The 22,892-nt window shown below is 43.9% G+C and overlaps 1 protein-coding gene across 4 annotated transcripts in view; it reads left to right on the top strand.

Annotated features, from left to right (window-relative positions):
- PALD1 (phosphatase domain containing paladin 1) overlaps positions 1 to 22,892 on the top strand; it is a 966,838-nt gene that overhangs the window by 243,526 nt on the left and 700,420 nt on the right. The window contains exon 1 of one of the 4 annotated variants that reach the window (XM_069240370.1): positions 2,050 to 2,186. The exons of 2 other annotated variants lie outside the window; for them this stretch is intronic. The gene's annotated coding sequence lies outside the window, so the exon portion shown is untranslated. Of the gene's footprint in view, positions 1 to 2,049; positions 2,187 to 22,892 lie in introns of those variants that run through there. One more of the 4 variants, XM_069240371.1, reaches the window with a different exon arrangement.

The following is a 22,892-nucleotide window of genomic DNA, read 5'->3' as shown; positions in this document are numbered from 1 at the left end:
CAACATTTTGAACACCAACACCTTGACAGCTGGGGACCTGGGTTTGAATTCAGCTTGGCACATAAATGAAAATTGAGCAGTTCGGGGCAAAACACGTAATATCACTAGGCCTGAACTTTAACTATGATAGATGCTAGTTTAAATGTGTGTAATTCAAAGATTTAGGCCCCCCACTTGACATCAATTACCATAATCTACAGTGCTATGTTGCTAAACAGTTAGGTCAGTGCAATATAAATATCACCACATACTTGTTTTTACATCGTGAACCGGTGTTCCACTTATTCTGGTTTGTGAATCCCACTACCATTTGAACACTCGGTGACCGAGCCTAATTTTGTGACAGACATATATACCCCCCACACATAATTTTATTGATCCTAGTACATGCTCCACATCAATAATGGAATTGATGTACATCTACTTCTCTGTCTGTGGGAGCAGTCATGTGCTCATTGGGAGATCCTCCCCTAAACATATTCTTGTTCCTTCAAACCATTTGTTTATTAATTTGACTTACGTTGCTTTTACTAAGAAAGACACCTTCCAATAGGGCTTCAGTGTTTTCTTTTCTGTGCGTATGGCATGAAGACCAGACACAGGACTAACTTGGTACCATCTTGCAGACATCAGATGCCTGCAGGCCTGGTGGACACGTGAAGCTCCAGGGATGCTAAATGTCTCAGGGGAAAGCACTGGCAAAGCCAAAAGATCTGGCTAGAGAATACAAGCACAAAAACATGGTGTTTAGACACATTATCACATTAAAGGCACACCTGCTGACTTTGCTAATATGTTTTCTCATACTGGCTCAGAGGATAACTCCGCCCCCATAGCTTGAGCTACTACACCCTGTCCTGGTGTACTGCCAGCGTAGGCTCTGCTGGTGTGCGGTACTGCCTGTGGTGTGTGATTTTGAGTGTGTGGAGCCTGTTTGAGTTGTAATACCCTAGATCCGTTTGATGTACGTTGACGTGTGTCCAGGCTGCAGTACACACAATGCACGTTGCACTGATGTACGCCCCACTTTCTGCAGTGCATGTTGTGTGTGGATGTGTCTGTGGTCGGTGATGCAGCCCTTGTACCACTCTGACCCTTCACTTTAGGTTCGTGCCAGTGGTGTGCGGTGCCCTTCCTCCACTGTGTGCTGATATTTCTATATGTTACGCGCCGCCGAGTCTCAGATGTGGGTTTCCGAGCCTCTGGCAGTAATGGCCGAGTTTCAATGTGTACTAGTTAGCAACTGAGCTTGTAGTATGCGTCGACGTGATTTTAAATGGGCACTGCTCTGCCTGTGGGATGTGCTTTGCTACATGTAGTACGACGTGTGTGCTGCTTTGAATTTCCGCGTGCTGCTGGTTTGCTCTCTGATATGTCACATGTGCACCTCTGGATTAAGTTTCGTTCACTGCTGCGCTGTTTTAACATATGTGCGTGTTGCTGTTCTTGTGCCGCGCTCTACATCTTTTCAGTGCTGATGTGGCAAAGGTAGTTTTACAGACATCTTTTAAGATGACTTGAAACGGCAATATGTAATGCTTACATCAATTATATAAAACACAATTGGGAAGCGAGGAGACAAGACTGAACGAAAATTAAAATCCCAACATAGCGTCGTGAGATGCTTATGGTGTGTACTGTGTTCGGTGCTGGTCAGTCTGTGTATGTGGTCTGCGTATTTAATGTGTTGTGTAGTAGACGAAATTCCCGGGGTGCTGCTGTTGTGCATGCAGCTGTGCCCGCGTGGTGTCTGCAGCTGTGCCCATGCTCAGTGCTACTTCTGTTGCCAGGATTCCCAAGACTGTGATTGGCAGAGGATGTAGTCCCCTCCCCCTTTCTCTAAAAGTCCCGCCCCTCACATCCTCTGGCTCGCAGACGCCCAAGAGCGAGGAGAGGAGGTTTGCTGCTCCAGTAAAGTCCTTCTTACAGACAGCAGTGACAATAGAAGTGCAGCCTGTGTGACGTCCTCAGCTGGGGTGCCCAGTCATAGCTCGAACTGTTTGTCCGACACAGGCAGCCTGGATTTATTTGTTCCCCTGACAAGTTCCAACGGATAGGATGATGCTGGCGGCTCGGCCGTCCCAACTCCATCGTGAGAGTGGCGAGCTGGCAGCCTGATCTCCGAGGCAGCTGCGCACCAGGTATCACTGCCCCGCAGCGTCCCAGGGGCAGGGCTGGCTGAAGGAGTAAGTTTTGAAGAAGATGAGCCTGTAGGCGGGGGAGGCGAGGAAGGCTTCAGCTGTTAGTTTAGTTTGCAGTCTGCACAACGTCCTCAGCTGTTGTATAGATCTTTCAGTGGCAGGCTCTGTTGCGTAGCATGATTGTGTTCTTGTTCGTAAAACGTATGCCAGCTCTGCCTTTCTCGGTCGACTTTCCCCTTCTTTTTAAAATAAGAATGTTACTTCCGAACTTTCTTTTGAGAGGGTCCTCCCTCTTCCACTAGTACATGCAAATTATTGAGGAAACCCCTTTCTCACTCTGCAGAGGAATCTCCCTCATTGGCTTTCCTTCCTATTTATGACTTCTCCGCACTTTTATACTTTAAAGCGACATACATAACCCGCGTTTTAAATCAGTATAACTTAATGATGTTTTCATGTGTATATTAAGTAGTGTGTGCATTTAGATATTAACGCAGGGTCTTGTTCTTTTTTTGTTGTCAAAGCTTTGAGTTTACAGTTGTTAACTCTCCTTACGTGCCCATAATTAGTATTTTTTTTTCAATCTTTCATCTTGTATTCATTGTTCTTTAGACCGAAAGCCGGTCCAGTGGTTTAAGTATCTGCTGCTGAAATATGAACATATGCATTTAATAGGAAGGCTCCGATTGGAGCCGGATAGCGGAACCAGACACACAGATGTAAAATTTGGCTTTTACTTCCAAGTCAGCTGCTTAAGTTTACAGCAATTTCTTTTTGCAGGCAGACCTTTTTGATCGACTTCCTTGACCTTTGTGTTTAAAATTCTCAGATTTCCTCTAGGATGGGGTTATGCATTTGAGAGTTGAGGGCCAGCTGTATACATTAATGAGGGGCCTGCAAGTTAATATTTGAAGTTGGACAGGTCTGAGACAGTCCTTTAGGAGTATTACTGAGATGAGTAATTTGACTGCTATTTTAAGAGATAGTTCCATTTGTAGTGTGTGTGTATGTATATATATATATATATATAACATATTATAAAGTAAATTAAGGTTTGCCATTATTTTGTCGTGCAAACCTTACTCAGTATGGTTAAAAGTAGGTGCACTTTTCAGTGGATTACCATTTATTCTTACCACCAACATATAGGCAAATGTCAAATGGGGACGTGAACAGCAGCTGTGGTCAGGTTTGTGCCAACAAAGAAAGAGCGTTTTTCTTTCAGTCCTCGAAATAACTAGATTGAACTTTTCAGATGTTTCAAAATGCATGTAATCACCAGTGCATTTGCTCTTTAGGAATCTATTCCAATTGTCCTGAAAAACACACATGTTGTATTAAGACACCAGACCAAAATAATCCTATCCCATTGTGAAACAATTTTTATTGTAGACAATATTTTCCGGTCGTTATGTTACATTATGTTATCAACATTTTCTGCAGCGCTATGAATTGTATTTAAATTAACACCAGATATCTTGTGGTAGGATCAAGAGATTCATAGTACCAGAACCAATGTTTTTTTTTATATATATATATATATATATATATATATATATATATATATATATATATATATATATATATATTTCAGTCCCATTATGATGGGTATGGATTTTAGAGTTCAAAGGGTCCATTAAATAGCATTATTTAAGTTTTCCCTGAATTGAAGGTGATTTGCTTCCTTCCTCCGGTATCTGCTTTTAGCATTTTAGGTGAAACCCTAGAGCCAGAATCTGCTCCAAATGTGGTGGCCATTTAAGAACAGATTTTTGACTTTGGACTTTGTGAATCATTCCTTGCATTCTTTTGCCTCGTTTCAATCTGAATGTTGTGTTTATTCCTTACACCTGGCGAATATTGACAGAGTAGGTACAGAGTGACTTCTAGGGGCAGAATGATATGCAGCCGTTTAGGACCACGAACAATGGTTACAACTTGTTTGAAGTTTATTCTTCTTTTATGTTGCATTTTAACCCTTGGCCCATCAGTGTGCTAGGGCTTGGTTTTGCCAAAGTGTGGAGATTCCCTCTGGCACCCTAATGCATCTCTTCTCCTCCCTGAAGTCTGAATACCGAACAAGTTTAAAGAAGGAATTGTCTGATCCTATAAGTTGTTTGCGATCACCCTCTCTCGCCCACCCCTATATCTTTCTATCACAAAACCATGATTTCTAAGCCCCCGCCTCCCCCCAAAAAAATCTCCGTCAAGCCCCTACACAATTTCTACGCCCTCCCGGGTTGCCTCCTTTCCTGCCCCCGGAGTGCCATTCTGGTCGGCGACTTACAGGGCACCATTCCCTCATCTAGAGAGCTACATGTTAAAGGAAACAGCACTGAATTTACAGACATCCTTACTCGCTTTCCTTGTTCCGTACTTTATTCGGGCCTTCGAAATCTGACCGATAGCCTTTAAAAATGACATAAAGCACGCATTTAATTCCTGCGGTGGTTATCAGATGTTTCTATTTGCCTTTTATCACTCCATGTTAAATAACATGCCTGAGCTTTAAGTCTTCAATAAACTTTTTTGAAAAACAGAATTCTTATCAGCCACAACAGCCGAGTTGTGTGATGTTACTTCCTGTGCCGTTATTGAGGAGACATCAATCTTTATACGGTTAATTTGATTGTATATTAGTTGTATTAAACATGCCTCCCTCTTTTTTAAAAAATGTAAAACGCTTTACCTTTTTCACAGAGAACCGGCTTTAGGACTGGTGGCCCCCTGTGCGACAGTTTATTGTGGTGCCCCTCCATCCCATGACCTCCTCGGTTTCACTCACTACCACCGTGCAAATGTACCCCTAATCTCTCCATCGCTCCCCTTTCACATACATTCATGTGTTTTAAATCACTTGTAAAGGCTGGCTTTATTTATCCACTCAGCTAGCCACATAAAATATAGGGTCATATTCAAGAACCTAGGGGTGGCAAAAAAATGTCGCAAAGAAATCTGTCACATTTCTTTGCGTCATTTTTTTCCTGCACTTTTAACACCTGGTCAGAGCAGGCATTAAAAGGAGACTTCCATTGGTTACAATGGGCCTCTGGGTGTTTTTTTGCAAGATTAGCACCAACATTTTTTATGCTAATCCCACAAAGCGCCAGACTAGCAGAAGAAATTCTGACGCTAGTCCCCTAACTACCACCATGGTGCACTGTATTTTAAATATGACGCACACATGGTGGCGTTAGGGGGGCACTAGGGATGCAAGAAAAGTGGTGCAGCACTGTGTGCAGCTCCACTTTTATTAAATATGCCCCATAGTTATGTTTTTTGAGGCAGACATATTAACCCTCTATGCTACTTTATGTTGAGTCAAAGCTGCCACTAGACAAAACTCCTATATATATATATATATATATATATATATATATATATCTCTCTCTCGCACAAACATTAATCACAAGAGGTATCTTGACATTTTAATTGTTTCTTGAAGGCTAAACACACAAGCAACTGTTCAGCAGGTGCTTTTAAATGGCAAGTTTCGGAAGTTATTGCTAAACACAGCGCCCCCCTGAGGTCAGCGCCAAGTGCGGTTGCACCGCCCAAAAGCCGGCCCTGAACCTCACAGCACCCGTTTTGGCACTTAATTGGCTGGCAACTGCGGCTTGAACTATCACCATGCATTTTTGTTGTTCATAGCAAAAAAGTAATCATCAATGTTTTGAGGATGGTTTTCAGCCATAACAGGCTGCAGATAGTAGTGCTTACTTTCCTCTTTGATGACATAATTAAATTAACCTTCACCACGTGTGCCGTTCAACCTCAGTAAATGTAAACAGACATGTTCATTTAGTTTGTTTTTTAGCTACAGGCTGTAGGAGACACTGGCGCAATTTACAGAGTCAACAGGTTATTATAGTGAAATAAATGGAAAAAGAAGGGTATATACATTTCATATATTACTAATGGGAACAAAATAGAGGGCACGTCAGTACTTGAAACCGAAGAGTGGCATACATAGAATAACACCCTGCAGAAGTGGAACATCAGCAGTGGTTCTCAAGCTTGGAGTGTGAAACCCCATTGTCACAAAACATGAGACCCTTAACCGTGGCAGCCTACCTAAATTATCTTGTAGTGCATAGTTTTCCTATAAAGACAGAGCACATTGACTGGCAAAGTCATTGCTCCTCGCTTGGTGACTTATTTCTCCATTCCCCCCAAAGCTGGTAGTAACCACTGCATCTCGAGAACCGAAGAAAAATCTGAACATCAAACACCTGTGCACCATGTTTGAAGTAGGTCTTTGAGCAATTCTCACATCACTCAGCACATCTCATAAAGGACAAACTACATCAAACGTCCTTGCAACCATGTGCTCATAAAGGGCATTCAGGAGCCTGACACACATCTGATCACTACAAGACCTAGCCGGTGCTGTGAAGTGCTATATAAATACTTTAATAAGACTCTTTAGGTTGAACCTTACTCAAACTGAATCTATCCTTGTCAACATCAGAAATAATAATGGAGTCATTTTGTCCTGACTGAAAATGGCATTGGAAAGATTCTCCTCTCCTTTGATCCTCTACAAAATCATCTAATTTTCTCACGACTGTCAAAACAACATTTCAAAATAAATACAAACCTGTGCTCTCCTGTAGAGAATAAGACTATCATCTTGTGACAACGCTTTCCAAACCACGTTATAAAAGTGCATTTTATCACTTACAGGCATTGACAGCACCTTAATACCAGGTATGCCAGGAAAGGGCAATAGAAATTCTATGGTATAAAACCTTCTACTAGCAAATTTGAGAACAGTTGCGTTCTTCTAGCAAAATTTGAGAACCATTGTGACACAACAAAATAGGAAAGAGTTTGTCCTGGTTTTTGGTTTTTGGTTTGGCGCACTTGTCTCAACGTTATGTATTCTGTTGTGGCCTTGGTTCTTTCCGTACAGCTCTTCCCTCAGAAGCAAAGTGAATAAATACCCACAATACATAGAATGCTCCTGTTAGTTGTGTGCTACCCAGTTTTGATTGTTACACCAAAACTGGGTAGTGCATGTTGTGGGGAACACAGGCTATTTTTATAATCATGCAATGAAATTGAATTGTTCTGAACTATTCCTGTTGGTGAGCTCATCCTTAGACATCATGTTCATCATTGTCGGGAGCATATGTTTTTTAGGTCTGGTCTAGAGGCATAAAATATATATATGTTGCAAGAGACATTTGTCAGCTCTCATCATTCAGTGGCCCTTTCAAGTGTCATTCACATTTGCTTCAGCCTACTACAGCAGAGGGCAGTGAGTCAGCCCACTTGAGTCACTTGCTGCCTTCACTGTGAGTGACAGCATTTTGCTTGTGCATAAGTATACATCTACTAAAAAGTAGTCTACTTCAGTATCTAGTCTGTTGGCCAAATTTCTGTTTAAATTCTGCCTTAATTTCATGCTTTTTAAACACTAATTTTTATGGTTGGTTATTTCTTTTTTTTAATGACCACATTTTATTTCTTTTCAGAACAAAACATTCAAAACACACAGTAGTCGTATTCACATGACCATGAAGTAAAAGTAGTTCAAGTGACATACCCACTTTACATCTCCAGCCCACGATACTCCCACCATCTCCACTAAATCTTGTCCTGCTTCTGTCAGCATAGCCTTGCCTCGTAAATCGGCTGCTGCTGGTGGGCACATCTGTCAACTCCACTCTTTGAGTGAGGGGGATTCTGGAGACTTCCATCTGCATGCAATGTCCTGTTTGGCCACCAGCGTAATCACCCCAATAAAAATTTGCTCCATCCTCCTCCCCTTTATCCCCTCCTCCAGGAGGCCTAGGAGTGCAGTCCTAGGAGTGAGTGTAAGTGGGCGATCAAGGACTGCAGATAACTCTCAATCCCTACCAAATAGTGAACCAAGACCTAGGTTGTCCAAACCATATATAAAAAATCTGCTTGCAGGTAAGAGCTTTGTGCATAATGAGCTAGAGGGCCCTTCCATGCTTGTATAGTCAGCTAGAGGTCAAGTAGGTGAGGTGTAGATAGTTTAGTTGAATAATGCAGAGCCCAGTTCTCAAGGAGCCATGTGGGCCTCCTGAAAATCATCATCATCGAGGTCTCCCACTTGAGGTGCAGCTCTGTAAAGCGATCCAGTACACCGATAATCAGATGGCAGTATATTCTGGAGATGGCCCTTTGTCTAGTCTCCTCATTAAGATTTTTTTACTTCAACAGGATTGTATTCAGGCATGGGAGTCCCAGAGGATATGTGTTCCATTAAGGCATGTCTCATTTGTAGATAATGGAAGAACTGTGTATGGGAGAGCTGATATTGTTCATGCAGCTCCTGAAATGAAAGTAAGGCATTCTGATGTCAGATATCCCCCAGGTGAGCGATCCCTATCCTATCCTGTCTGATCGCACAAAGCCCTATAGCTTTGTCGTATGATTCAGTACTCGCCAGAGTGAGGTCAGTACAATAATTTTGTGATCCCATTTGGTTAAGTGGAGTGATGCCCTCGAACAGAGTAGGGTCTCTCACATGCAATCAGGCAGTGATGTAGGGGTGGGAGTCTCACAGAGCATGTCCAACAGGCCATCAAGGCCCAAGAGAGTCAATTCTGCACAATTAGCAGGTTCATCCCATCCCTTGTTGAGCCAGTCATTTACCTTTTCAGTCTTGGCAGCCAGATAGTAGGCATAAATATCCGCCATCCCGCTCTCAAAGGACAAATGTTGGCTGCTGACAAAGGCCACTGGATGACAGCCACTCTCGCACCCAAAGAAAGAAAGTCATTTTCATTGTTGGTTTTCGGAACCATCGTCTGGGAAACAGATGGGGGAAGCTGGTAGATATATAGGCGACGTGGGAGACACATCATTTTGAACAACGCAGTGCATCTCAGTGCATTTAAGAGTAGTTGATTGCATCTTTGCAGATCCCTGTTCATTCCTATCTAGAGGGGCTGTAGATTGAGATTCCAGGCAAGCATCTGAAGTTGTGAAATTTGGATGCCCAAGTACTTAAAAGAGAGATGGCATAGTGGGTTCCCAGGGCACAAGAAATTTTTGTCTGCACCGCCCAACAAGGATTTAGCCACTAGTTAAGAAGGCCAGAAGATTCTTTGTACAGGCAAAGGATCGCCATATGTCTTAGACCCGATGAGTTTGGATCTCCCCGGAACAGCAGGAGATCCTCTGTATATAGGGCTGTATGTTCCTTTTGCGCTTTGTCCTATGACCATCCCCATATGCGAGCATTGCATGTACAGGCCTTGAAAAATCTACTCGCCCTCTTGCTATGGTGAGTCAGGTTTGATCAGGTCAAGCTATTTTTAGTGCCTGGTCTGTGAGTGAACTTAAGCTGGAAGAAACAGGTGTTCTGTTCATTCAGAAAGTGAATGAGCAATAAAGACACCCTTAAATCTTGTTTTTATCTTGACACATTTGTCTATTCAAGGAAAATGGTGTTTACATTTCTTTCTCTTATTACAGTTGATGGTTTTTGTCAAGTGAGCTGTTGACAATCATTGTCAAACAAAACACTGTAAAGATGCCAGGTCCTTTTTCCATAACACCCAACATTTAAACAGCTTGTACATTAACAGTGAAAGTATTTAAAAAATATATCAGGAATTATGAAAGAATGTTTTTTGTAATTCAGAACTGTGTTGCAAACAAAGATTTAACCCCTTCGCTGCCAGGCCTATTCTCCCTCCTGTGCCAGGCCTTTTTTTGCCTATTTGGGGCAGTTCGCGCTTAGGCCCTCATAACTTTTTGTCCACATAAGCTAACCAAGCCAAATTTGCGTCCTTTTTTTCCAACATCCTAGGGATTCTAGAGGTACCCAGACTTTGTGGGTTCCCCTGAAGGAGGCCAAGAAATTGGCCAAAATACAGTGAAAATTTCATTTTTTTCAAAAAAATTGGAAAAAGTGGCTGCAGAAGAAGGCTTGTGGTTTTTCCCCTGAAAATGGCATCAACAAAGGGTTTGTGGTGCTAAACTCAGCAGCTTCCCAGCTTTCAGGAACAGGCAGACTTGAATCAGAAAACCCAATTTTTCAACACAATTTTGGCATTTTACTGGGGCATACCCCATTTGTGCAATTTTTTGTGCTTTCAGCCTCCTTCCAGTCAGTGACAGGAATGGTCATGAAACCAATGCTGGATCCCAGACACCTAAACATTTCTGAAAAGTAGACAAAATTCTGAATTCAGCAAGGGGTCATTTGTGTAGATCCTACAAGGGTTTCCTACAGAAAATAACAGCTGAAAAAGAAAAATATTGAAATTGAGGTGAAAAAACCATCAATTTTTCTCTACGTTTTACTCTGTAACTTTTCCCTGCAATGTCAGATTATCGAAAGCAATATACCGTTACGTCTGCTGGACTCCTCTGGTTGCGGGGATATATAGGGTTTGTAGGTTCATCAAGAACCCGAGGAACCCAGAGCCAATAAATGAGCTGCACCCTGCAGTGCGTTTTCATTCTATACCGGGTATACAGCAATTCATTTGCTGAAATATAAGGAGTAAAAAATTGCTATCAAGAAAACCTTTGCATTTCCAAAAAGGGCACAAGATAAGGTGTTGAGGAGCAGTGGTTATTTGCACATCTCTGAATTCCGGGGTGACCATAGTAGCACGTGAATTACAGGGAATTTCTCAAATAGATGTCTTTTTTACACACACTCCTATATTTGGAAGGAAAAAATGTAGAGAAAGACAAGGGGCAATAGTACTTGTTTTGCTAATCTATGTTCCACCAAGTCTCCCGATAAAAATGATACCTCACTTGTGTGGCTAGGCCTAGCGCCCGCGACAGGATATGCCCCAAAACACAACGTGGACACATCACAGAAAACAGAGCTGTTTTTAGCAAAGTGACTACCTGTAGATTTTGGCCTCTAGCTCAGCCGCCACCTACGGAAACCTACCAAACCTGTGCATTTCTGAAAACTAGAGACCTAGGGGAATCCAAGGAGGGGTGACTTGTGTGGCTCGGACCAGGTTCTGTTACCCAGAATCCTTTGCAAACCTCAAAATTTGGCTAAAAAAACACATGTTCCTCACATTTCTGTGGCAGAAAGTTCTGGAATCTGAGAGGAGCGACAAATTTCCTTCCACCCAGCATTCCCCCACGTCTCCCGATAAAAATGATACCTCACTTGTGTGGGTAGGCCTAGCGCCCGCGACAGGATATGCCCCAAAACACAACCTGGACACATCACAGAAAACAGAGCTGTTTTTAGCAAAGTGACTACCTGTAGATTTTGGCCTCTAGCTCAGCCGCCACCTAGGGAAACCTACCAAACCTGTGCATTTCTGAAAACTAGAGACCTAGGGGGATCCAAGGAGGGGTGACTTGTGTGGCTCGGACCAGGTTCTGTTACCCAGAATCCTTTGCAAACCTCAAAATTTGGCTAAAAAAACACATGTTCCTCACATTTCTGTGGCAGAAAGTTCTGGAATCTGAGAGGAGCCACAAATTTCCTTCCACCCAGCGTTCCCCCACGTCTCCCGATAAAAATGATACCTCACTTGTGTGGGTAGGCCTAGCGCCCGCGACAGGATATGCCCCAAAACACAACGTGGACATATCACAGAAAACGAGGCTGTTTTTAGCAAAGTGACTACCTGTAGATTTTGGCCTCTAGCTCAGCCGCCACCTAGGGAAACCTACCAAACCTGTGCATTTCTGAAAACTAGAGACCTAGGGGAATCCAAGGAGGGGTGACTTGTGTGGCTCGGACCAGGTTCTGTTACCCAGAATCCTTTGCAAACCTCAAAATTTGGCTAAAAAAACACATGTTCCTCACATGTCTGTGGCAGAAAGTTCTGGAATCTGAGAGGAGCCACAAATTTCCTTCCACCCAGCGTTCCCCCACGTCTCCCGATAAAAATGATACCTCACTTGTGTGGGTAGGCCTAGCGCCCGCGACAGGATATGCCCCAAAACACAACGTGGACATATCACAGAAAACAGAGCTGTTTTTAGCAAAGTGACTACCTGTAGATTTTGGCCTCTAGCTCAGCCGCCACCTAGGGAAACCTACCAAACCTGTGCATTTCTGAAAACTAGAGACCTAGGGGAATCCAAGGAGGGGTGACTTGTGTGGCTCGGACCAGGTTCTGTTACCCAGAATCCTTTGCAAACCTCAAAATTTGGCTAAAAAAACACATGTTCCTCACATTTCTGTGGCAGAAAGTTCTGGAATCTGAGAGGAGCCACAAATTTCCTTCCACCCAGCGTTCCCCCACGTCTCCCGATAAAAATGATACCTCACTTGTGTGGGTAGGCCTAGCGCCCGTGACAGGATATGCCCCAAAACACAACGTGGACATATCACAGAAAACAGAGCTGTTTTTAGCAAAGTGACTACCTGTAGATTTTGGCCTCTAGCTCAGCCGCCACCTAGGGAAACCTACCAAACCTGTGCATTTCTGAAAACTAGAGACCTAGGGGGATCCAAGGAGGGGTGACTTGCGGGGCTCGGACCAGGTTCTGTTACCCAGAATCCTTTGCAAACCTCAAAATTTGGCTAAAAAAACACATGTTCCTCACATTTCTGTGGCAGAAAGTTCTGGAATCTGAGAGGAGCCACAAATTTCCTTCCACCCAGCGTTCCCCCACGTCTCCCGATAAAAATGATACCTCACTTGTGTGGGTAGGCCTAGCGCCCGCGACAGAATATGCCCCAAAACACAACGTGGACATATCACAGAAAACAGAGCTGTTTTTAGCAAAGTGACTACCTGTAGATTTTGGCCTCTAGCTCAGCCGCCACCTAGGGAAACCTACCAAACCTGTGCATTTCTGAAAACTAGAGACCTAGGGGAATCCAAGGAGGGGTGACTTGTGTGGCTCGGACCAGGTTATGTTACCCAGAATCCTTTGCAAACCTCAAAATTTGGCTAAAAAAACACATGTTCCTCACATTTCTGTGGCAGAAAGTTCTGGAATCTGAGAGGAGCCACAAATTTCCTTCCACCCAGCGTTCCCCCACGTCTCCTGATAAAAATGATACCTCACTTGTGTGGGTAGGCCTAGCGCCCGTGACAGGATATGCCCCAAAACACAACGTGGACATATCACAGAAAACAGAGCTGTTTTTAGCAAAGTGACTACCTGTAGATTTTGGCCTCTAGCTCAGCCGCCACCTAGGGAAACCTACCAAACCTGTGCATTTCTGAAAACTAGAGACCTAGGGGGATCCAAGGAGGGGTGACTTGCGGGGCTCGGACCAGGTTCTGTTACCCAGAATCCTTTGCAAACCTCAAAATTTGGCTAAAAAAACACATGTTCCTCACATTTCTGTGGCAGAAAGTTCTGGAATCTGAGAGGAGCCACAAATTTCCTTCCACCCAGCATTCCCCCACGTCTCCCGATAAAAATGATACCTCACTTGCGTGGGTAGGCCTAGCGCCCGCGACAGGAAACGCCCCAAAGCGCAACGTGGACACAACCAAAATTTTGGAAGAAAACAGTGCCTACCTGTGGATTTTGGCCTGTAGCTCAGCGGGCACCTAGGGAAACCTACCAAACCTGTGCATTTCTGAAAACTAGAGACCTAGGGGAATCGAAGGAGGGGTGACTTGCGGGGCTCGGCCAGGTTCTGTTACCCAGAATCCTTTGCAAACCTCAAAATTTGGCCAAAAAAGCACTTTTTCCTCTCATTTCTGTGGCAGAAAGTTCTGGAATCTGAGAGGAGCCACAAATTTCCTTCCACCCAGCATTCCCCCAAGTCTCCCGATAAAAATGATACCTCACTTGTGTGGGTGGGCCAGGTGCCTGCAACAGAATAAGGCCCAAAACCTGAAGAGATAGAAGGGATAGGTATTTTTGCAATATATCATTTTGATGTGTGCACATACGTCCGTGATGTGCCAAACACTAAAATAGTGAAAAGAAACACTTAGGTTATGTGAAGAAGACCCCTCACCCACCAACCAAGTTGGTGGCATGCTTCATCATCGGGGTCCCACCCGAGGCACCTAGCGTGTCACAGGTGTGCTGCGACGCCTGATTACAGCGGAGCAGGTTTTGTCATTTTTTACAACACATACTGGTTGGATTTGGCACGAGGGTGAGTGATGGTTCAGTGGATCAAATTTTATTAACAAGAGATTTCACAAAAATGAAATGCACTGCTAATAACTGAAAGGCAAAAAAGTGAACCAATGACTCACAGCTCGTGAGCTGTAAAGCCGCGACAAGGCACCAACCGCTTTACAGTCCATTCACACACCTTTCATACATGACACGCACAAGACCATTCACACCGCCAGCCACGGGCCCAGCACATTACAACACTCACATCGACAGACCGCGCCACTCAAGGGCCCATCACTTACATACGCCACATGCCTGATACAAGAATCACACCAGCTGATGGGAGTGTGGACTGCCGTTTGGCTGGCACCGCCAGCCAAGCGCCACCCCACGCACACCGCCAGCCAAGCGCCACCCCACGCACACCGCCACCCCACGCACACCGCAATCACTTTTTTTTATTTATAAACAACAAATAAACTACTAATTATAAAATAGGCACAAAACTACAAACACAAAACCTCAAACTAAATACACGACAGATGCCAACCGTGAAACATATGAAAATATAAAACAGACAGCTTACGCTCACGGTATTTCCCAAAAGTTTTTCCTTGTGTGGTAACTTCTAAAACAGCTGGGCACACACAGCCCAGGCTTTGAAGGGCATTCGGGGCAGTACATCCGGCTCTCCCTCCGGATTGATCTCCGGGCACATACTCTACATTTCTTTGTGGGCATGTCTTTTTTGGGAGTGGGAGGAATGTGATCTGGAAAGTGCCGATCTTTCAATCTAGCCACATCCTCCACCACTTCTACTCTAGGAACTCTTGCCGGTTCCACCACAATAAGGCTTTCTATCACCGACTCCTGAAATTTAACAAAAGTCATCCTTGACTCAGGTGAACAATCCTTGTATACAATAAAGGCATTAAAAGTTGCCAAATGAAATAAATGTAGGGCCAACTTTTTATACCACACATACGAAGAGCAGTGTAAGGTTCCAACCTCTGATCTACTCTATCAACACCACCCATGTGCCTATTGTAGTCCAAAATGCATGCAGGTTTGCGCACTTCCGCAACCTGACCCCAAAAAGCCACAGGGGAAGTACTCTCATCATGGATGGTCGATAGCATGTACACATCCCTCCTGTCTGAAAATTTCATAGCTAACAGCTCATTATTCCGCAAGGCACTGCACTGTCCCCTCTCAAGTTTTTTACAGACAAGCTCCCTTGGATAGCCTTTGCGGTTAGAACGGATTGTGCCACAAGCAACAGTGTCCACCCTAAACAACTCCTTGAACAACTGCACTCCAGTGTAGAAATTATCTACGTACAAATGGTGACCTTTGTTAAACAGCCGTCTAGCAAGTTCCCACACAATTTTTTCGCTAACTCCAAAAGTGGCCGGACAACCAGGAGGGTCAATACTGGAATCCCTACCAGTGTAGACCCGGAAATTATAAACATATCCTGTACTGCTTTCTGACAGCAGATACAATTTAATCCCATACCGTGCCCTCTTACTAGGGATGTACTGCTTAAAAACTAAACGCCCCTTGAAAAGGACCAAAGACTCGTCCACACTTATCTCTTTGCCTGGAACATAGACCTCTGAAAACCGATCCACAAAATGATCAAGGACAGGCCTAATCTTAAAAAGGCGGTCACAATCAGGGTGATCTCGTGGCAAGGCTAAAGCATGGTCTACAAAATGCAGCATACGAAGAAGAAGCAAATACCGATTACGTGTCATAGTTGCAGGAAATATAGCAGTTGCCATCAAGGGACTAGTAGACCAATAAGAAGCCAGTGACGGCTTCCTGATCAACCCCATCAAAAAAGACAAACCTAAAAACCTTTTCATCTCTTCCAGATATGTGGGAACCCAATGAGTAGCTCTAGACTGAGGCTTAAGTCTGGCAGCGTTGTCCCGCAAATATTGCTCTGCATACACATTTGTCTGCTCCACAATCTCTTCCAAAAATACATCGTCCATAAACAAGTGAAAGAAATGGACAGGCAGAAAGTTTTCCGTATTAACTCTACACCCTGGGAGACTAGTAAATGCAGGTAACTGTGGCTGCTCCATGTTTGGGGCAATCCAGGTGTCAGGTCTTCTAATGGGAAACCCTTCAGCCCCAGGCTGCTGCACTCTTGGCACATCAATGTCCTCCTCTAACTCAGGCCCTTCATCTGCACTGAGAGTAGCTTCCTCATCAGAAGAATACTCTTGGACAGAAAACTCACTTCCAGAATCTCCTGCTTCCTCCTCTGCCTCAGATGCAGAGTCAGTGTCGTAATCATGGTCTGAAGACGACTCAAAGAGCATGCGAACAACCTGCTGAGCGGTCACTTTGCGGCTAGCCATGATCCTAATAACAAATGGATTGCCAACAACAACTAGCACTAAAATAAGTAATAAACAAAGTGTAGCTTTATCACAAAGAGTTATGTACTACAAAAAACTATACCACTCAGTTGCCTGAAATAGCTACTCACCAAGCAACTACTCTGCACAGACACAGCAATCACCAATGATATCCCACTAAAAAGAAAAAAGAAAAAAGCAAATTAGACATATGACAACACAAACATCACTGTGCTCAAATCTAAGGACAATGTCAAACACACAATACTGCATTTAGTACACCACCTACAAACATGTCATTCATGCATGTCAACAATACTCCTTTGGAGTAAATTGCTTTCACTTACCTAAAACATGCAGCTATGCAAACCACTTGACAACTACTGCCAAAACCGCTAAGATCCACAGCAAAGGAAGCAAAAGCGTTGAACTAGAAGAAAAAGAAGAAATAAATTGTTATAATCACAAATACAAATACTTTGCCTGTTGACAAACACCCCACCACCAAGAACTTAGAAGTTGTCCCTGGTACCTAAGTGGATCCTGCCCCCCCCTCGGGGGTAGATGGGCGTAAAAAAATTAGCCGAAATGGGCAACACCTCTGTGCCCCCTTTTAGGGGGCAACCCTTCCCAAAGGGGGCTCCCCCAGCACAAAACAAAAAAATCCCTGCCGTATTGGTGGTTTCTGCCCTCCTTGGGGGCAGATGGGCCTACAAAATTACACACACACCACACAATCCCTGGCGCCTAGTGTGCTTCCACCCCCCCGGGGCCAGATCGTCCAAAAAATGACTGGTCTGCCATCGGGGGGCCGAAACAGAAAAAAAAAAACTCCCCAGGGGAGAGACCCTTGCCCAAGGGGTTGCCCTCAAAATAAACAACAAAAACAAAATCCCTGGTGTCTAGTGGATTTTGCCCCCCGCCCCCCCCCCGGCGGCAGATCAGCCCAAAAATTGGCAATCTGCCCCCGGGGTGGGGAGGGGGGGGCAAATACTAAAAAATGTGTCCCCCAGTGGGACGCCCCTTGCCCAAAGGGTCGCCCCCCAAAAAAAACTTTACAATAAAAATAAATCCCTGGTGTCTAGTGGTTTTCAACCCCCCTCGGGGGCAGATCTGCCAAAAAATCAGCGGATCTGCCCCCCGGGGGGGGGGGGCTAAATACAAATAAAAATTCCCCGGGGGGGCCACCCTGGCCCAAGGGGTCACCCCCAAAATATACACAAAATATAAAATCCCTGGTGTCTAGTGGTTTTCGCCCCCCCCTGGGGGCAGATCCGCCGAAAAATCGGCAGATCTGCCCCCAGAGGGGGGCGAAATACAATAAAAAAAATGCCCCCGGGGGAGGGCGACCCTTGCCCAAGGGGTCGCCCCCAAAATAATAAATATAATACATTTTCCCTGGTGTCTAGTGGTTTTCGCCGCCCCCTGGGGGCAGATCCGCCGAAAAATCGGCAGATCTGCCCCCGGGGGGGGCGAAATACAAAAAAAAATTGCCCCCGGGGGGGGGCGACCCTTGCCCAAGGGGTCGCCCCCAAAATTATGGCAAAATAACACTATCCCTGGTGTCTAGTGGTTTTCGCCCCCCCCCCGGGGGCAGATCCGCCGAAAAAACGGCGGATCTGCCCCCAGGGAGGGGCGAAATACTAAAAATAATTGCCCCCGGGGGGGGCGACCCTTGCCCAAGGGGTCGCCCCCAAAATATTGAAAAAAATAAATCCCTGGTGGCTAGTGGAGATTCCTGCTCCACGATCGCGGGCTCTGCCCGCGATCGTGGAGCAGGAATCTAATGAAAACAGGCACCGGGGGAAAGGAAAAACCCTTTCCTTGCCCCCCGTGTCTGTTTCCACCACCCCGACCCCCAAAAACGAAGAGGACTCACCTTTTGGGTCCTCCTCGGTAGACGCGCTGGAAGCAAATGGCTTCCAGCGCGCCCGGCAACACTAGATGACGTCAGCGCGCTGTGCGCGCGCTGACGTCATCGGATTGCCGTGGGGGGGGGGGGCGGGGGTGGAAGGGGAAGGTCTTCCCCTTCCATCCCCGCCTGGGGGGGGAGGGGGGGTGCACGGGGGGCGCGCTAGCGCGCCCCCAAGTTCCCCTGTGCCTAGGACGAGATGATCTCGTCCAAGGCACAGGGGAACTGTAGCCTTGGACGAGATGATCTCGTCCAAGGCACAGAAGAGGTTATACATGCACAGGTATACTGGTCACCATGAATGCTAAACATAATGAAGAATGCATGTTTGCTTCTACAAATACAACTTGGTGTAAATATAAAATAGAAATAATGATTACAAATCAAATCAAAACACTTTACTTGGAGAGGTGCAAATGACAAATATTTGCAGAAACTCGATTTCCAAACATTACACACTATATAGTTTTATCAGTAAACCCACATCAGTGGGAAATGTGGCCATTTCAATGAAAAATCTGATGATTTCAAATAAGTGTGCAGCCAGTTCATGCTATAGGTATGTATTTATGAAAGTGATATACAAGTTTAAACATGATTTGATAAACATTCCTGCCCCCACCCTGATGACAATGGCGTTAATGAACTAAGAGGCAAGTTCACAGTCATGTGGCTAGATGTGTACTATATATGGAGCAAATATTTAGTCTATTTAATCAAACAAATGTGTTTTTGTACAGCAGACATGCCAAACTTGCATATTTGATGGTGCTCTCATATGTAATAAGAAAGAAAATGATGGCTCAGTGAATTAAAATACTTGCCCGGGATCACATAATTTGAATGTGATCCCGGGTCAAGGGCATTTTAATTAGGTTGAGTGGATTATTTAAATCACTAGACCTACACGTCTAGCAACATTTTTATGATTTTTTGAGGACTGGTTGAAGGAGGTGGACCAGAGGCTCAATCGCCAGTGCAATTAAGTGTGGGTAAAGTGTCACCCCTGATGGGTTCCTCTGCAGATCAGAAATGGGGGCGAATGGGTGCCATTGACCTGTACCTGCGCCATGGGTCTGGCATAGAGGAGGCCCTCAAGCTTAAGGAGAAGGGGCCCGAAGCCTGCTCTCTGTAGCGCTGCCTCCAAGAAGACCCATGCCACAGTGTCAAAGGTTTTCTCAAGATCCACCAGGAGCAAGGCCATGTGGCCTAATGCGATGTACCTGGGACAAAGCGATTTGGACCCTGCGGATGGAGTGACAGGTGCTCCTGTGGGGCATAACTCCACGTTAGTCTGGATAGATCAAGTGCAGGGGGCACAACCCAGATTGGGTGCCAGGATCTTTGCGTATACTTTACTATCACCATTGATAAAGGAGATGGGTTGGTCATTTCTTACTAACCTTTAAGCAGACATATAGACACCACTTTTAGAAGACGCCACTTTTAATTTTCAATACTTTTAATGCTTATTGCGTATGTTGACAGAAAATGTTGACATTGCCAGTGCTTGCTCCGAGGTGTGGAGGTGAATTGTCACTGGACAATACCTCAATTATTTTGGACCTCCATTGCCTACATCTGACATTGGCATGCCAACATCATCCTACAGGCCAGGACGTCTTTTTGGAAATGACAGTTGCACAAGTGCATAAACTCAATCCGTGGGCAAACTTCAAGTGGGTCGCCTAGCTCCTGTTAGTCAAAGGCAAGCAGAATCCAAGATTATTCTGTTCATAGAACAACCGAGTTTTCAAGCTTTTACACTAAGCGCCATTCACGGTATAATTGCCTCCCTGAGAGAGGGGGGTCTTATGTGCCATAAATATAGCATCAGTTTCTATTTGTTAGTTTCTTACTCAAAATTAAATGACTTTGAAGATTTCTCAATTCATTTTCATTTACATGCTGGAGAACTGCCAAAAATGTGCTGCGAAGCTGACAGAAATTGAAGAAGTTCCAATGTTTTCCTTCTCTTACCATAATCTGGAAGATGTTTATTTAATAAGAAATGTTTTCGTCGATTTTTTTCTCCTTAACTGTGAAATCTTTGATTTTTACCGACTTCATTAATCAGGTGATTCTATGTATAATTTTCTGCACCGGAGAGGCAAAACTCACACTTGCACACTGTTTGCACACACGTATTACACATGCGGACACACAGCAAAACTCCTGAGCTCGTCTTCCTTTTTTGTTTGTTAAAGAAAACGTGTCCAAAATAACCTCTCAGAATAACTAATATAAAGCATGTTTCGAGTAATAGAATGTATTTATCTAGGCAGTGTGAAGCAAAATAATATTTTACTGTCAACACTGTCCTGAAAATGTTGAATGCAGGTGATTGTTTTTGGAAACTATTAAAACTTTAAGCTCACATTCCAGAGAAACCTCAAGTCCTGCTATATCATTTTTTAAACATTTGTATCAAACTTGAGGAACTTTTACTGTGTTTTTCTTCATGTAGTAGTAGGTTCTTCGTTCTTCGTTGCTTTTGAGGACTTAAGTGTGTGACCCAGGCCCCTTAGCGCTGCATAATTCTTGAAATGGAAAACTGGCTCTGACACCATACCGATGGCATGGCTTTGAGAGGTGTACAAGTACATTACTTTGAAGCCAAGCTTTGTATAGTAAACGGTCCTTTACTCCTTGGTGGTTCACACACAATATACTGCTCTTTTTCGAAATGAAATTTGAATATCTGTGTTTTTATACATTAGTCCGAGTTCTTCCTAGCAAAATTCCCAGAAATATCTTACAGCTCAAAGCAACACCAATGTCAAACATGTTCAAATGTCTGTCCTGTTTTAAAACTCCCCTGAACTGCATGGCGCTTCTGAGGTTCAAACATGATGAAACAAATCTGTGATTGTGAAAAATATTTGGGTGATGCTGCTGTTTGAGTGGCAGCCACAGTTGGTGAATTAGGTCTTAAAACTAAAAACTGTGTCTCGGGTATGGCTTTAAACAATTACATCTAGAAAGTGATTGTCATCTCGGTGAATCCCTGCAAAGCTACAGTTCCTACCTGTAATCTCATTTTAAGTAAAACAAATCTTAGCTAACTGGATATGGTGGTTTAGGCATTCATAAAGGTTGCCACTTACATGTTGTGAGGATTACTTTTAATGATAAAAGTAGCATACCACAACCAGCAATGAAAGGGTAATTCCATAAAAGTGTGTTGAGATGGGTAATGTGTATGACGGGGTTTTAAAAGAAGAAATTAGTGTGCTGTTAAGGGATATGTGGTGATTATTCCATAGCTTATTTCCACTGTCCCTTGTTCTCCAGTTGATTGAGGAGGTTGTGATATCAGTCTTGTATGCTTGCTTCCATAACCTGGAAAATGATTGATGCATTAGAACTTCTAATCATGTTAACAGTTTTTAAAATCACAGTCAAATAATCTAGTCAATCAGTAGGGTCTGCCTGCTTAACAGTCTTCTGGTTTCACTCTACACTCATCCTACGAGATCCTGGCAAGCCAATGCCAATGGAAGAAGAACGCTAAAAAAAATACCAAGTCACCTAACTCGTACAAAACTGAAAGTACTACACTTGATAACCATGTAAATGATCAAACAATATCCTTTTCTTCATGCTTTAATCACCCTTCTAGTTCATGCAGATTCCTTCTGCTTATAAACTCTTGCTATTGGGTATTATCACTACTTAGTTCAATGGCAATTCATTTATCAGACGCCAAAGAAGGAATCAAGTGAGTCAGCCCTGCCTGGGTTTGAATTTGTGGCTGCAGTTCTTCTGCAGATCTTTATAGCAGACACACAACTCATTCCGCTATACAATCTAGAAAGATATAAATCTGTAAAATTTACAGATCTATTTATGTGCAAGGTTAGGTGTGAGGTTTGAATAATCATGGCATTTTTGACCGCTGTCACTTGTTATTACACTACTTATAGCAAGCAAATTTGCCATCATCATTATTAGGGCCAGTGCTCTGGACCAGCTCAACACTGACTTGGATCATGATGAGTTGCAATGCTACCAGAAGAATCAATATGTTCAAGAAAGCTTTGTAATCCAAGATGTTCTGTCCTACTCACCTGATACCCTTACGCCCGTCTTCATCACAGATTTGCAATATGGTGGTTTGGTGGTTCAAGGTAGTTGGACAGATTATTAAGATTCCCTCTTGTGGCTTAATTTGAGATAATATATGAACCTAATAAGTACATGCAGACCATGGGGAGGGTCATGTGTGTTTGGATGTTGTGGTGATTTAGAAATTAACTTCTGTACTGCTATAAATCAGTGCCTTGCACAGTGACATAAACATCGTAATTTATTGCTGCCCAGCTTTGATGCTGTTATTTTAAATACACATTACATATTATCATGAATAATTTAAAGATTTTTATATTGTAAGTAAGTAGGCTAAAGTAGCCCAGCTATATACTAGAAGAATTTTAAGGAGTATTGTCTTCA

This window comes from Pleurodeles waltl, chromosome 6 (genome assembly GCF_031143425.1).
Source record: "Pleurodeles waltl isolate 20211129_DDA chromosome 6, aPleWal1.hap1.20221129, whole genome shotgun sequence".
Taxonomy (NCBI): domain Eukaryota; kingdom Metazoa; phylum Chordata; class Amphibia; order Caudata; family Salamandridae; genus Pleurodeles; species Pleurodeles waltl.
The sequence above is the reverse complement of the archived record's forward strand: the minus strand, read 5'-3'. Positions and strand labels throughout refer to the sequence as shown.